We start from the raw sequence: 17,638 nt of genomic DNA, 5'->3' as shown, positions 1-17,638 counted from the left end.
TGACCCTGAACCTTGGCGTGTACTCTGTTGTCCTTGTCTGCTTGTGGCCTCGACCTTGGCTTGTCCCTTACTTCCTTGTTGTTCCAGCCTGCTGCCTCTTTCCTCTTCTCCTGTAGTCTACCGTGAGCATGAGATGTGAGACCCTGGGGGCTGCGACCTGGAGCCAGACTGCAGCGCAGTCCATCCTCACCACTAGAGGCTCTGGTGAACACCTACTGGCTCTTAGACTCCGCGCCCTGGAGAATCTATGCTCTAGCTCCCAGTGGGATCTGTGTTAGTGATCCAGTAGACCTGCTTCCTGAACCTCCCAGGTTTCAATCCACAGCAGTCAGTCCTAGGATCCACTACCTAGCGGTGCACTTCCGATTCCTACAGAGTGCATCTGTCACCTAGCCTCAAGGTGACCTGACAGGCAGTCATCATTTCCAGGGCTTGAGTAACATGGCAGCAGGGTAGATTACTCACTCACACTAGTAACTATGGACAATTGCAGATGGTCATGAAACAGGCGGAGGATCAGAGAGGGCCCTGGTGTCCCCAGGGTCAGAGATGGTAAATGGGAGGGGTCCTGGGCATCTGGATGCAGCTCAGCAGTGACCAACTAATATATCTTGCATAGAATCATGTTTCCAACTGTATGCTTCTTTGTGCTATGTTGTGTTGGTAGCATATTCTGATCCTTGAGTTGACAGTCTCTCCATCAAGAGGAACTGTCATGCTGTTGAGGTCATCTTTAATCATTGTCTCTTATTTCCAGACCACCAAACAAAAATGGTTAAATATTAGCACATGTTGCTATTTGTATTTACAAAGACAGCAACACGTGAGCAGTAGCGCCACGTCAAGGCTTCAACCCTTGCTACTGTCCATTCACACAACATTCATTCATGCAATCAAGCACACTCTAGTCACTCTACACAACATTCATTACAAAAAAGGGTGATGGAAGGAATAAAGGGAAAAATTTGGATTGCTTAAAACAATATAATTCTATTTAAATCTTGGGGTCACACCAAAGTCAAGTAGACAACTGCTATTGTGTCAAGTGGTAAGAAAATAAAAAAAATGATTTTCCTCAACATTTGGATGGTTCCTCTGAGTCCCATCTATCTTCACTGTCCATTCACACAACATTCATTCATGCAATCACGCACAATCAAGTCACTCTTGTCCCATCTATCTTCACATGGTAACAATGATTCAGGTCTCACAAATTAAGGGTAGGGTAACCCAGCTTGGGGAGGTTAAATTTGAGGAAAGTTATTTGTTCCATCAAATGGGGTGTTAGTTGTGAACGGTGTGGATTAAGGATATTCCCAGTAATAGAGAAAACTCTCTCACTTTGCACAGTGGTTGGAGGACAGGATAGTAGTTGCTGGGCAACCAGGCAAAGACCAGGCCACAAACTTTTCTTACCATCCCAATAGGTCAAAGGGTCCTCTGTAGGAAGCAAAGGTGCTTCATATAGGTAGGCCCTGACCATTTCAGAGGCACTGCTCTCCTCTCGATTACCTGCTGCTTGACCTGCATCCACCAGATTGTCAAGTGCCTCTACCCAACATGCACATGCTCCACTCTGTTGTTTTTGAGTGATGCTGCCAGGCCTTGGAATAGCAGACATGGCAGGTGAATCTTCCAAACCGGCCTCAACCGTCGTACATCTCTGTTGCTGCAAATTCCGGACCCTTTCAATCAATTTTTGTTTCCAGTAGGAGAGGCTGTTGTCTCTGAGTGCCAGTTTACCTTTGATCCTGGGATCACACAGGGAAGCCAGCATGAGTTCAGGGCTTTTGCGGACACGGTCATTTAGCCGATCTTTTAAGTTAGCTTGTAGCTTTCTGATGAAAGACGCTACATTGGCATGAAGTGGGCTGCCACAAACAGGCTCACTGTTTTCTAGGTACAATCCCATCTTATCTATGAGATAGGTAAACAAGGGTATGACCTGTCCTAGGCTGGCATTGCTCTGACTCAAGTTTTCCGTCACATTCCGAAAGGGTTTTAAGACATAAACGAGCTGCCCAATTATACACCAGTCATCACGTCCCAGTGTGGAATCAATCCCGATGCTGTGGCGGGATGATAGATTGTGGATGGCTGTCTTTTGCTCCAAAATGCGTTCCAGCATTTCCAGGGTATAGTTCCACCGGGTGCTGACATCTTGTTTCAGGCGATGTATGGGGAGCCCTGATTGTTCTTGCTCCTCCCTCAACAGTTGACTAGCCCCAACACTGCGGTGGAAATGCCCTGCAATCTTTCTACAAAGGTCCAAGATTTGAGCAATCTTGTTGGTTTTCTCCACTGGGATTGCACCCTTGACCACTAAATGCAGTATGTGTGCAGAACAGCGCACACCGACAAAAGATCCATCTTGGAGAGCTTTAACCATGTTTGAACCTCCGTCTGTCACAATGAACCCAACAGAGACATTGGTGACTGCCTGCTCTCCAAACCAATTGGCCAACATTGATCTAATTGCCCGCAATATGTTGGCAGAGCTGTGTTGGTCATCACGGATTTCTGTGTGGAGCAGGAAAGCTTGATAACCCTGCTGGTCTTGCGCTGCAGACCTGCTTCCTGATGGAGTTTGAACTCTTACACCAGCACCACCACCAACAGGCACAGTGGCCTGCCACCAGTGTGCAGTCAAAGACAGGAAAGCGTGTTGACCGCTGGGAGCTGTCCACAAATCAGTTGTCAAATGAATTGTCTGACCCTCGGCTTTGGCCATTTTTTCCTTCAATAATCCAACGCATGAGTGGTATAGTGCTGGAATAATCTTTCTGCTGAAAGTTGTTCGTGCAGGAACAACGTATCGTGGAGCAAGGGCATGCATGAGCTGTTTAAACGGCTCCCCTTCAATCATGCGAAAAGAGGCTCCTCCAACAGCAATGAATTGGCCAATGAGGCGGGTGATCTTGTTGGCCTGCTGTTTTGACATGCCCTTGGAACTAAAGCCAACAAAACTATCGAGGGTAGGCTGATGATGTCCTTGGGAGGATGAGGAGCCTGATTGGGTCTGCAGTGGAACTACTGCACGTGGGCGGGTTGTATTAATTGAACCCTCTCTATTGCCTCCTGTGCTCTGAGTAAGTGGTGTGCTTGAGGAGGTACCACCAGTACAGTCAGAGTCCGTTATGCTGCTTCCTGCGCTACCATCTTCTTTTTCTGCCTCTGCCCGCAGTAAAGTAGAGTGGTGGTAATTTTTAAGGTGTAGGTTCATACCAGCATTGGTTAAATGACCTAACTTTTTACCCCTACTTACTTGCTTCCCACACAATTTACACTTGGCAAAGAACCCGCCTTCCAATGTTTGAAAGTATTTCCAAACGTTGCTGCGGCGGGATGCAGCCCCTTGACCCTGTGGATATCTATTTAGGGCTGATATAGCTGCAGCAGGTAGCACACCAGTGGTGGAAGCTGTTGCCACTACAGTTACACTTGGTGAACTAGAACTAGTGCTGCTAATGGCAGGGGTGCTGGGGACTGGGAAGGTCGGTGATATCATCACAGGATTCTTCCATAATAACAGAGGGAGAAGGGGAGTTAGCAGCAGATGAAAAAAGTGGACTGCTACCTGTCCTACTCCTCACAGAATATCCCTCTTGCACTTTCTCCAGGTCAAGCTGTAAGTCCTGTGGGCTAAGATTGTATAAAACATCCGCAGTGTTTGGGGAAAGAGGAGCATCACATTCTAAATCATCTTCTTGGGCCAATGAAGAAAAAGTCTCACACTCTGTCTCTGCTGCTGTCTCCCTCAATTGCTCCTTTGGGGAGCTGGGCAGTGGCACTGGTAGTGTGATTGGTGGTGGTGACTGTAAAGGCAACTCCACTTTACTAGGTTTCTTGCCTATTCCATAAAAATATGCAGCCATGACACCTGTAGAAGTGGAAGGAGGCGCTGCACTGGCAGTGGAAGTGGCAGCAGATGTTGGTGGTCTGGCAGGAAAAGTAATATTAGAAGAACTGGGGGTGGTGGAACTAGCTTTGCTGGTGGCATTGGCGGTGACACCCACTGCTGTGGACGGCATGTTGGTGGCGGCAGAAGTGTCAGAGGCACTAGTAGCAGAGACCTTGCCACTTTTTTTACCAAGGCGTCCACCGCGACCACGACCACGACCACTACCTCTACCAGCCTTCACTTTTACATTAGAACGGTACATTTCTGAACTTTACAGCAACTGCAAGTCAGAAAATGGACTGGAGTGGAGATAGGGTATATAGAATCTCAATCTATAAATCACCCCCCACCACAACACGGGCAGCCTCTGAGGCTATCACAACACTAGCAGCAACACTAGTATCACTAGTCTATCTATCAAGTTCACAACACAGATGTAGCTTGCTTCACTACTATTCTGCTGCTGTGCTTAGCTTATGCTCAAATGAAATAGTTCAGGATCTCTGATAAAGTGACAATGAATTCAAACGGACCAGCTAAGATTGACTGTTCTGAAATGAATCAGCGTGTCTGTCTCTCTCTGCTAGCAAATCGTAAGTGAAGCTAAGTTGGCTGTACATGCGGTTCTAGCTATGTTACTGCCCCTCCTCTTTGGTTACAATTGACCAATAATAACCATCATCATCATTATTTTTATTTTACTTAATTTTTCTCTCTACGTCGAATCTTCTCTCTCTATGTCGAATCTTCTCTCTATGTCGAATCTTTTCGAATAATCTTGGACTACTATGGTGGATAGACTATAGAGTTAAGGTTAGGCACATTCGACCACAGGTTCGATAGACACAAATTGTTATTGTTAGCGTCATGTCGAATCTCCTATCTATATCGAACTGTTGTCGCAACGAAAACGAAAATAAAGCATTTGTTTATGTCGGATCTTTCGTTTTTCGGAATCTGCGCTTTCGTTATCGTTTGTTAAAACGATAACGAAAATACCTGAAATTCGGACGAAAATGCATTCGGACGAAAACGAATGCACATGTCTAATACATACTGTAGATAGCCAAATTCACTGAAGTGTGTCTCCATGGTAGATGATTATAGTCATAGTTGATTGGTATAGTCCAATTGGTATATATATAGTAGTAGAATAATAATAGTATGGTATAAACGTAGGGGCATCTATTGGCTCGACGTGTTTCGTGGCGAACGCTACTCTTCAGGAGCAAGTATGAGGTAGGTGTCTATAAATATTAAAAAACATCTAAATTCTAAGTTCTATCCTCCCATGACTTTACACTGCTCAAACTCTCTGTCATTCTTCCTTGTTTTTTGACCGACACCTGCACCAACACACTTTTTCCACTACTTACACTAGTCATTTTTCCACGTACATATACACATATATATATCCACTATATATCCCCTTTTCTTTTAGATGGCTATCACGTGGATCACACCCATTTCCATATTCATGGGGATGTTTCTTTGGGGACTGCTGTCTGTTATCGGACCTCCATCTGTGTGCTCTGGGCCAGTCCACCTCAGCTCCCAACAGGCTGATGTTTCGCAGGTTGGCCCCCAGCCTTCCATGCCTATGCCCAACCTCATAGGAGTACCTGTAAGTAGCTTATAGAATTGGGCTCTACCCCCCCCCCCCCCTTTTCTCCTCTTCTCCCCTCCTCCCTATTTACACAGACTGACTATACAATTTTCCTTAATATAGATGTTTTTTAATTTAGATGTTTTTTAATATTTATAGACACCTAACTCATACTTGCTCCTGAAGAGTGGCGTTCGCCACGTAACGCGTCGAGCCAATAGATACCACTACGTTTATACCATACTATTATTATTCTACTACTATATATATACCAATTGGACTATACCAATCAACTATGACTATAATCATCTACCATGGAGACACACTTCAGTGAATTTGGCTATCTACATTATGTATGGCATGAACCAATTAGGTTGTTTTATTATGGGATTGTGAGCCAGCACTTGCCCCCCTTTGTCTATAGTTGCATCAGTTTTTTTCCTTATTCCTATTTTACATTTAATTGGATTTTACCTACCAACTAAGATTACAATGGATTGCTATGGAGACCTGCTGTCTATGAAACTGTTTTCTACAATGTTTACAGTATAAACCAATTATGTTATTACACAGTATTTCTGTTACATTTTATATATAATGTAAGACTTGGTTTTCTTAGATCTGGGTTTCTATAGTACCAGTATGGATCATGTTACAATTTGTACTTCTGTTACAATTTTATATTATTAAATCATTTAATGCCAATTGATGTCATGTGATGCTTCCACTCAACATTTTTGGTTCTGCTCTATTCTTGGGTACCTGCCATGTTCATGGTTGTGGTGTTGTCTCCTGGAGTGCATGTTTCATTTAAAGTCCCACTTTTTTGCTCCTTTTCCTTGTCCAAATTATCAGGGATGGAGGCGCTTGGCTCTACACACCTCGCGCCTCATTTAAAGTCCCACTTTCCTGTTTAGTTTTTTAAAGTTTATTGTATTCATTATGGTTAGTTGGTTACTATGGTGGCTAAATCCTGGATTAATCCAGCGGGTCTGCTAACTGTGAACAGGCAGGGTTTGAATTGAACCCATGGTAAACCCAAACCCCAACCTCATCCTTGCATGCAATCATCCCTGGACGGACAAACCCTTTAAGCATAAAGTGATATTAAATTCTTGGGGTTTTTATGTTTAAAAATAATGAACATGTGATACTTACCTGCTCTATGCAGTGGTTTTGCATAGAGCAGCCCATATCCTTCTCTTCTCAGGCCCCCTGCCAGCGCTTCTGGCCCCTCCCTCCTGCCGAGTGCCCCCACAGCAAGCAGCTTGCTATAGGGGGCACCCGAACTGAGCTGCTGCTCTGTGTGTCCATTCAGACATGGAGCCGCGGCTTGGACCCACCCCCTCTCCCTCCTCATTGGCTCACTGACTTTGAATGACAGCAGCGGGAGCCTATGGCCAATGAGGAGGATCAGCCAGTGAGGAGGGAGTGTCACCAGACTTCGTGGCTCTCGTGCAACATCGCTGGATTGAGATGGAGCTCTGGTAAGTATTGGGGGGGGGGGGGCTGAGGCACACAGAAGGGTTTTTTCATCTTAATGCATAGAATCTGCCTTTAGAACTATTTTAAGGTTAATTTTTTAATGCACTATAGTGGGAGTTACTTTTCTGTATTGCTTTACATTGGTGTTTTTTATAGTGTGAGAAAGTTTAGATTTAAATGCAAATAGTAGTCCCAGTTCAAAGAAGATATCTCTTTATCTTTTCACTATCATATTATTATTCTCAGTCTGTAGTAGACAGATTTCAGTTCCTAATCATTTAAAATTGCAGACAAAATCACAACTATTAGGAATTGCTATGGCAACCTGCAGGAAATTTGATTCTGCTAGCTCACTGGTAAGTTGCAATGTATCATGGACTATTCAAACCCTGGCTCAGAAAATCACAAACAAGGAAATTGCTTGTAATGGCTAATCTGTAAATGGAAGTGTGTTCCTGTACTCTCGTAAATCACTGTTCTTTGTTTTTTGTTTTTTTTTAAATCTAACTAAAGGGACATTTCAATGCAAGATCTTAAGTAAACTCTGTAATAAATGATGTTCATTTGGTATTTTTCTATATGTTGTAAACTACCATGGAGGTCCTTAGACCTGGCACCTGGAGCAGATCTCCTGCCTGGTTTCCCAGATCTAGCAAGACCTCTCTGGCAGAGTATGTCAGTACGACTGTCAGGCTGATATGTTCTGCTTTCAGCCCTAAGAACTGAGCACAGCGATATCCAGTCTGATACTGCCAGAATAGTTTTGGTCCAATATCACTCAGCACAGTCCCAAGTGGCAAGAAACAGTGATGTGGGAGTTCTGAGTCTTCTCTCAGGTAAGTACACAATGAAGTTCCCACTGACCTGACATGTCTGGGTGGTTTTGAAGTGGCACAACCAGGGTTCAAAGGCAAGTATAAAAATTAGCAGGGAAAAAATATAATCAACAAAGTCTGCTGATTAACCACTTCTCGATGAAAGTCATATGACGTTCTGAAGTTTACGTTTTTTGTACCGGGATGATGTCTGCAGCTACAGGCATCTTCCCAGTACCAACATTTGCAGCTGGCAATTGCCTTATAGATAGAAGTGATTTGAGTGGCTTTACAGCTATTAGATCACTTCTTCATGCAGTGGAAGGGGGCCCCTCCTCCCACCACCACCTTTCCCAGGCTGTCCCATCTGGTCAGGGAGCCCGGGACCACTCCGACCAGTGGCATCCTCAGATGTTGTTCTCCCCTCTCTATGATGTCAGAAACCTGAAGCAATTAGGATTTAGTCACTTCTGGTTTTGGTTCTTTGTTTACTGGCCTGTTACTGGCCAGTGAAGCAGTCGATCAGACTGATCTGTGTCAGAGGAGAGATCTGGGGTCCAATAGACCCCAGATCTCTCCATGAAAAGGACCTGTCATGGACCATGCTACCACAAAGGATGTTGTTTATCCCTTGTGATAGCAATAAAGTTGATTAAAAAAATGAACAATGTGTGTACCGTAATTTGGTGCTGTTCCAGGGGTGTACGCAATTTTAAAGCGTAACATGTTAGATATCTTTACTTTATATATATATATATATATATATATATATATATATATATATATATATATTATTATTATTTTTTTTTTTTAAATAATAGAAATGTTTTTATTTTAGAAACATTTCATCATTTAACATAAATATAAACCATGATCACATTACATTCTTTTGTATCTTGATATCCATATAAAAACCAAACACACATACACAAAAAGAGAGAAACAAGGGGAAAAAAAGGAGTGGGGTGGGAGGAAAAGTGGAATGGGATCCTTCATAGTACTATTTATCAACAATACACCATTACATTCCATAATAATTCACCTCAGACCCAACCATCTGATCCAGAATAACCTTATTAAATCATTTTTTGGTTCTTATTTCCAAAAAAAAAAAAAAAAAAAGGTGAAATATGGATTACCGTCATTTAAAAAAAGAAAACATGTTCAGTAATATAAGTGATATAATCGTGCAATCATAATTAAGTACAAAAACAAAAACAACACCATGACCTATGACCCATACCCCCCCCATACCATATCTTGCAATATATATATATTTACTCGGCATAACATAATCTTTTATACTGTACCAAAAAATTGAGTATTATATTGTGTTTGTGAGCAATATAACGCATTTAAGTGTTTTTTCCCAAAAAAATTGTGCTTGAAAAACTGCTGCGTCAATACCATGTAACATGAAAATTCGCAAAATCAACTATTTTATTCTCTAGGGCCTTTGCTTAAAAATATATATTATGTTTGGGGGTTCTAAGTAATTTTCTAGCAAAAAAAAATGCAGATTTTTTACATGCATAGTGTCTTGAAAAAGTATTCACACCCCTTCAAATTTTCCACATTTTGTCATGTTACAACCTAAAATGTAAATGTATTTCATTGAGATTTTATGTTATAGACCAACACAAAGTGGCACATAATTGTGAAGTGGAAGGAAAATGATAAATGTTTTTCAAATTTTTTTACAAATAAATATGTGAAAAGTGTGGTGTGCATTCGTATTTAGCCCCCCTGAGTCAATACTTTGCAGAACCACCTTTTGCTGCAATTACAGCTGCAAGTCTTTTTGGGTCAGTCTCTACCAGCTTTGCACATCTAGAAAGTGACATTTTTGCTCATTGTTCTTTGCAAAATAGCTCAAGTTCTGTCAGATTGAATGTAGAGCATCTGTGAACAGCAATTTTCAAGTCTTGCCACAGATTCTCAATTGGATTTAGGTCTGGACTTTAACTGGGCCATTCTAACATATGAATATGCTTTGATCTAAACCATTCCATTGTAGCTCTGGCTCTGTATGCTTAGGGTTGTTGTTCTGCTGGAAGGTGAACCTCCATCCCAGTCTCAAGTCTTTTGCAGATTCTAACAGGTTTTCTTCTAAGATTGCCCTGTATTTAGCTCCATCCATTTTGGCTCCAGCATCCCCACAACATGATGCTGTCACCACATTTCACGGAGTGGGGGGGGGGGGGGGGGGGCGGGGGGAGAGGATCTTGTGTTCAGGGTGATGTGCAATGTTACTTTCAAAAGTAAAATTTTGGTCTCATCTGACCAGAGCACCTTCTTACACATGTTTGGTGTGTCCAATACATGGCTTCTCGCAAACTGCAAACGGGACTTCTTATGGCCTTATTTCAACGATGACTTTTTTCTTGCTACTCTTCCATAAAGGCCAGATCTGTGGAGTGCACGACTAATAGTAGAACCTGTGGACAGATTCTCCCACCTGAGCTGTGGACCTCTTGGCTGCTTCTCTGATGAATGCTCTCCTTGCCTGGCCTGTCAGTTTAGGTGGACGGCCATGTCTTGGTAGGTTTTTTAGTTGTACCATACTCTTTCCATTTTCAGATGATGGATTGAACAGTGCTCCGTGAGATGTTCAAAGCTTGGGATATTTTTTTTATAACCTAACCTTGCTTTAAACTTCTCCAAAACGTTATCCCTTTATCCCTGACCTGTCTTGTGTGTTCCTTGGCCTTTATGACGCTGTTTGTTCACAAAGGTTCTCCAACAAACCTCTGAGGGCTTCACAGAACAGCTGTATTTATACTGAGATTAAATTACACACAGGTGGACTCTATTTACTAATTAGGTGATGAGAGCTGTCTTAAAGCGGTGTTCCAGCAGCTGCAAACACTGTAGCTGCTGAGTTTTAATAAGGACACTTACCTGTCCAGGGAGCCCGCGATGTTGCCCCCCCCCCCCCGAGGCCTATCCGTCCATCGGATCGGGTGCAGGTGCCACCATTCCAACTAAGGGAAGCGAGTGAGTCGTGAGGCACTTTGTGAATAGCCAGTTTGTCTTCTGGGACACACACATGTCCCAGAAGACAACGAGGGGCTCGCCGCAGAAGAGGATGTGACGTCCTTGGCCGCAGCCCGGCTGGATCGGAAGCACTTTTAGTACTTCCAAAAAAGGTACGATAGAAAGTAAAAAAAAAATTTTAAATATCCAAAAACAGGGGTGGAGAGGTGGACTTTTGTTTAAGGCCACTTCTCAAAATTGGGTGGAACTCCGCTTTAATTAGCACTACTGAAGTCGCTCAGACTATATAAAAAGGTTCCTATACTACTTCAAGGGGACTTTTATCTGACGTGTGCCTCAAAGTGGTACTCAAGTCGCCAGGAAGTCTCCTGGCAAAGTCTCACCATAAGTCGCATGACTTTCAGGTCGCTGCAGTGTGAACCGAGCCTCAAAGTTCACTTACATAAATATTTGATGCACAGCGAGCAAAAATGTAATCCAGATCACTTGTGAAGTCACGCTATTCCCAAAGAAAACAGACTGCGGAAATATTCTGTTTACTTTCCTGTAAATGTTTTCGAAGCCCAGGAACTGATTGTTTCAACCCGAGCTTTGTACTGGATGCCGGCAAACAGCCAGCGGTTCCAGCCTGCACCTCCCACCTGAACCCATAGGAAACACAGAGATTGGGTGGCATTTTCAAATGGCACTGGGATGAATAGAAGCTAGAAAATGAACTGCCCTAAATTTAACCCTACCAAATATATCCTCTAAATAAATAAAATGAAAAAAGTATATATTTTTCAGCTAAGTAAGCAATACTAATATGATATCCTCCCACATGTGTAATGGTGATTGTGAATTCAGCTATGATATCAACAGTCTAACAGCAAGAATTTAATTAAAATATTGGCTTTTAACGAGTGACTCCTTTTCAAAAGATACAGCTTGAAGGCAATAATTTAAGACAGGAATTAATAGCTTTAGCTCAACTTTTAAGCAAGCTTTATATGGATTACAGTGCGGCAAAATTTAGATATATTCAAAACTCAAGAATATAAAACAAAGGCCTCATTGAAATACAGTGAAAGTTATGCTGTGGGGGTGGGTAATGTTGCAACAAAAAGGACAGAGCAGTGATAATTTTGCACCCACATACATAAGACAAAAAAAGCCTTACAATTGATCCATGCTTTTGGCATTGAAACCATGTATTGTGTTTTCAGCAACATATTGTACATTTGGCGAGGGAAAGGATCCAAAGTATTGAGTGACATATTGCGTCTTTTGCCGAAATAAGCCACATTTTAATAAAGCATCACTTCTTGACACAGCCTGATTCCTTTCATCAGAGCCTGACAAGTCACGCTCTGTTCAGTGCAATGGAACCGCAATAATAGGGGCAACTCTAGTCGCTCCGACTTAGAAAAGGGTTCCTGTACTACTTGGGGGTAACGTCAGAGCAACTTGCATTGACTTCTATATAGAAGTCGTTTGCAAGCCACTCTAAAGTCAGCTTCAGAGTCGGCAAACTTTGAAGCCGCGGCAGTGTGAACCGCCACTAACGGTAGCATATACAGAGTATATAGCAGTTTACAGCCAGTCTGCTACATTGTTGTGGTCCCCATGGGTCCTTTGTATTCCCAGCATCCTTGAAGGCCACTTGTCTCTTTTCATGTCCCAGCACCTCGATGGTTGATTGCTGCATTTTACATTTTTATACTTATTCCTATACAGTCTTATTCAGGGAAGGGTTCTAATTATGTACAATATCCCTCAGCAACCAATTTGAATTTATAAAGTTGAAGTAAGTTCATCAGTATACGATGGATACCGATTGGTGGTTGTAGATTACTGTGTTTAAGAAAAGGAACTCAGATACTTCTGAATGTCTCTATGGCAATCACTCTTGAACCTGATATCCACCTAGAGTTCAGAGGTCTGATTCGGGTTTTCATGTCTGTAAAGGGAAAAATCAAATACGATTTTGCAAAGTCAGATATAGTGGGTTCTCAAGAGACCTGGAATGAAATGATCACATTCTAAATGTAAATATTTTTTTACGTTCACCAATTGATTTAGGCAACACTAACTGCTTGAAACACTTGTACAGTATACACTCACCTGCTACTTTATTAGGTACACCTGTTCAATTGCTTGGTGAAACAAATTGCTAATCAGCCAATCACATGACAGCAGTTCAATGCATTTAGGCAACTAGACGTGGTGAAGATGACTTGTTGAAGTTCAAACAGAGCATCAGAATGGGGAAAAAAGGGGATTTAAGTGACTTTGAACGTGGCATGGTTGATGGTGTCAGATGGACTGGTTTGAGTATTTAAAAAACTGCTGATCTACTGGGATTTTCACACACAACCATCTCTGGGGTTTACAGAGAATGGTCCAAAAAAGAGAAAATATCCAGTGAGTGGCAGTTGTGTGGACTAAAATGCCTTGTTGTCAGAGGTCAGAGGAGAATGGGCAGGTTTGAGGTGATAGAAAGGCATAAACACCTCAAATAACCACTTGTTACAACCAAGGTATGCAAAATACCATCTCTGAACACACAACATATTGAAGCAGATGGGCTACAGCAGCAGAAGACCACACCAGGTGCCACCCCTGCCATCTGAGGCTACAATTCATACAGGCTCACCAAAATTGGACAATAGAAGATTGGAAAAATGTTGCCTGGTCTGATGACTCTCGATTTCAGCTGCAACATTCAGATGGTAGGTTCAGAATTTGGCATAAATAACATGAAAGCATGGATTCATCCTGCCTTGTATCAACGGTTCAGGCTGGTGGTGGTGGTGTAATGGTGTGGGTGATATTTTCTAGGCACACTTTGGGCCCCTTAGTACCAACTGAGCATCATTAAAATGCCACGGCCTACCTGAGTATTGTTGCTGACTATCTCCATCCCTTTATGACTACAGTGTACCCATCTTCTGATGTCTACATCCAGCAGGATAATGCACCATGTCACAATGCTCAAATCATCATGCACTTCACAAATCTGCAGCAACTGCATGATGCTATCATATCAATATGGACGAAAATCCCTGAGGAATGTTTCCAACACCTTGTTGAATCTATGCCATGAAGAATTAAGGCAGTTCTGAAGGCAAAAGGGGGTCCAACCCGGTACTAGCAAGGTGTATCTAATAAAGTGGCCAGTGTACATTCTTTCTGCAACTAAGAAGGTGAGAGGCTCAATCAATCCAGTGTCCTGTTTATTCTTTTTGAGGTTTTATGAGCTCAAACAACTTATTGGACATCATAATATGTCTCACCCAAGAATATCAATTATTGTAACACTTTTTGCTTCAGAAAGTCTCATACTGATGGACAGAGCTGGCTTATTATCACAGATAAAAATAAAATATGGGTACTTGCTGTGTAATTCATGTTCTTTTACATTGTTTTTATTGTATGAAGATGATATATAAGCTGGAATTCCATTTTAACCATTCCACCGTCTAACGCTAATCATACACATATAGCTTTCTCTTGTTCAGTCCATGGCCTGAAGGAGAGAAATCTAAGAGATGCTTGCAAGCTAAACAAGGTGAATGATGGAATCCTCCACACCGGCTATTGTATTCTGACAGCTGGCATTAAAGGCTGTCAGAATACCCAAACAGTGACTGGATCTGATTGGATGTAGTCACTGTTTGGACAACAATTTTCTACCTGACTATTGGGTGGTGCCAACGGGATCAGTCATGGCTTTTGGCCTATTCAGCAGGAATCGGATGCAATTTGAGCTTTCTATGGAGGCTTTAAAGGAAATTCATGGTCCAACGAAAACGCTTTCATTTTATAACATCAGCATTGTAATAGCAATATAAACAATAATTATTATTAACAATCCAATATAACCTTACTTGAAAAATCTCCTTTTATTTTGTGAGTTCTGTCTGGCCAACTCGTTCCACAATATCTTGGATTCCCTGCATGCTTTTGTAGTTTCTCCTCTGTTGTTTACTTTAAATTTGTAAGGACTACATATCCCAAGGTCAGGGATTTTTTTTTTTCAGAGAATAGGTGCAGGAACTCAATCGCTCCCCCCACCTCCCCCCTACGGAAGGCTTTAGCATACTGCAGCAAATGGTTGGGTCTTAGAAAGGCCATTAAATACCAGGAGTGTACTACATACAGTGGAGTATAATATATACCGATTGCAGGGTTTACGGGTGTGCTGCATACAGAGAGCAGGTTTAGGAGTGCACTGCATACAGAGTGCAAGGTTCAGGAGTGCATATCTCACTGGCCAATTTAAACCAAAAATGACTCCCCCTTTCTCCACCAAATCTCCCCCCTTCCCCTGTACAGAGTTCTCCTCCCACCCCCGGAAATCCCCCTCCATGACATGACTGGCCAGACCAGAATGGCTGTGTGCATCTCCTGCCCACTCTTTTACAGCAATGTGTACATCCTCCACCCCTTCTCTGCTCTCATAGAGATGTGTGCATAACCCACCCCCTATTCTACTCTCATAGGATTATACCAGACCAGGGAGTGTTCAGTGGAGCCGCCATGAGAGAAGCGCTGTCACTGCTAAACACAGAAGCCGGCCTCTTTGATTAGAAGTGACAGTAGTGAGTGGCAAGCACAGGGCCAGCACAGGAGGTGGCAAAACTCTGTTTCACCAAGTTCCATCTGAAAAAAAAATCCCTGTCCAGGGTACTTTAACGCCTGAAAGCTTTGATTCCTGTACTGACTCTGCCTCCTGAATCTCCTCCTCCCAGCACTTATGTAGGTCAGAAGGCAGGTTCTACTCTTTCTGTGACACAGCAGTGCCTGCCCACAGGACATTATGAATACATGTCCCAGAATTAAAGGAGGTAAATGTATGGGGATCTTCACAAAGTAAGTTTTCAAACTTCAAGATCATTCAGGAGTAGGCTAGAAATAATAAAAATTCAATGTGGAAATGAATAGATTTATTTACATTTTGGCCATAGGACCACCATTCATGTCTCTACTCATGTAGAGAGGCATATTATAAACACAAATAGCTCTGGCTTATGAAAAAGTAGTGATGAGATAGGGTTATCCAGCTTGTTTGATCTCCACTCGCCCCACAAATATGGTTTAGCACAGAGATTTTTCACTGCACAGCCGGGGTGGTGACCTGTGTTTTTTTCTAAAGCAGTTAAAGAATACCCAAAAGCAAAACTTTTTTTGTTCTGAATAGAGTGGAGAGAGATTACAAAACCTACCACATTTTTATTGCTATCTGTGCCCCCGATTAGGGAGATTAACCCTCTCTTTATGTCCTGTTTACTGTTATTTTATTTATTACAGGTAATTGCTTATATAGCGCTGACCATTTACTCAGCACTTTACATATATATCATTGAAAGTGAGAGTGAAAGAAAATGCCAAATCGTTAAGTACACTAAAACAGGAGAAATCTTCCATTAAAGACACTAGTTCTGGTGACCCTGGTGACCACTAGGTCCCTTAACCACCAGCCCCGGAAGATTTTACCTCCTTCATGCCCAGAGCACTTTTGCGATACGGCACTGCATTGCTTTATCTGACAATTGCGCGGTCATGCCACGTTGCACCCAAACAAAATTGATGTCCTTTTTTTCCCACAAATAGAGCTTTCTTTTGGTGGTATTTGATCACCTCTGCGGTTTTTATTTTTTGCACTATAAACAAAAAAAGAGCGACAATTTTGAAAAAAAGCAATATTTTTTATTTTTTGCTATAATAAATACCCCCAAAAAATATATAAAAAAACAAATTTCAGACACTTTGGACACTATTTTGGGACCATAGTCATTTATACAGAGATCAGTGCTATAAAAATGCACTGATTACTGTATAAATGACACTGGCAGTGAAGGGGTTAAACACTAGGGGGCAAGGGGTTAGGTGTATCCTAGGGAGGTGTTCTAACTGTGGGGGGGTGGGCTACCACTGACATGACAGCGATCACTGCTCCCGATGACAGGGAACAGTAAATCTCTGTCATGTCACTAGGCAGAATGGGGAAATGCCTTGTTTACATATGCATCTCCCCGTTCTGCCGCTCCCTGACATGATCGAGGGACACCTAGTCAGCGGAGCCCGCAGGCACAGTCATGGTGTACGCGGCGGGCAAGCCCCGCCGGCGCCACGCCCGCGTCCACAATTCCGCTTCTTAAAGGGGACGCAGCCATGCCATTGTGCTGACGTATATCGTTGTGCGCTGGTCAGCAACCGGTTAAACACTGTTGGACCACTGTTGGACCGATTGTGTCTGCCTCTCAATTTTACAGATGGATCTGATTGGACCATCCATTGCTCTCTATGGAGCAGCGAATATCATGACAGTCGAATGGAAATGGACAGGCGGTCCGTTTCCATCCAATCGCCCCATAGAGAACAGTGGGCTGTGTCCGTGTCTGCTCTGCATCAGACGAGTGGACATGGACCTGTCATCCGCCTGCATCAGAGGAGCAGGCAAGGACCTGTCAGCCGCCTGCATCAGATGAGTGGACATGGACCTGTCAGCCGCCTGCATCAGACGAGTGGACATGGACCTGTCAGCCACCTGCATCAGACGAGTGGACATGGACCTGTCATCTACCTGCATCAGAGGAGCAGGCACGGACCTGTCATCCGTCTGCATCAGAGGAGCGGGCACGGAACTGTCATCCGCCTGCGTCAGAGGAGCGGGCACGGACCTGTCAGCCGCCTGCATCAGAAGAGTGGACACGGACCTGTTATCCACCTGCATCAGAGGAGCGGGCACAGACCTGTCAGCCGCCTGCATCAGACGAGTGGACACGGACCTGTTATCCACCTGCATCAGAGGAGCAGGCACGGACCCGTCATCCACCTGCATCACAGGAG

Source organism: Aquarana catesbeiana, linkage group LG10 (assembly GCF_042186555.1).
Source record: "Aquarana catesbeiana isolate 2022-GZ linkage group LG10, ASM4218655v1, whole genome shotgun sequence".
NCBI classification, from domain to species: Eukaryota; Metazoa; Chordata; class Amphibia; order Anura; family Ranidae; genus Aquarana; species Aquarana catesbeiana.
Note: the sequence above shows the minus strand (reverse complement) of the source record.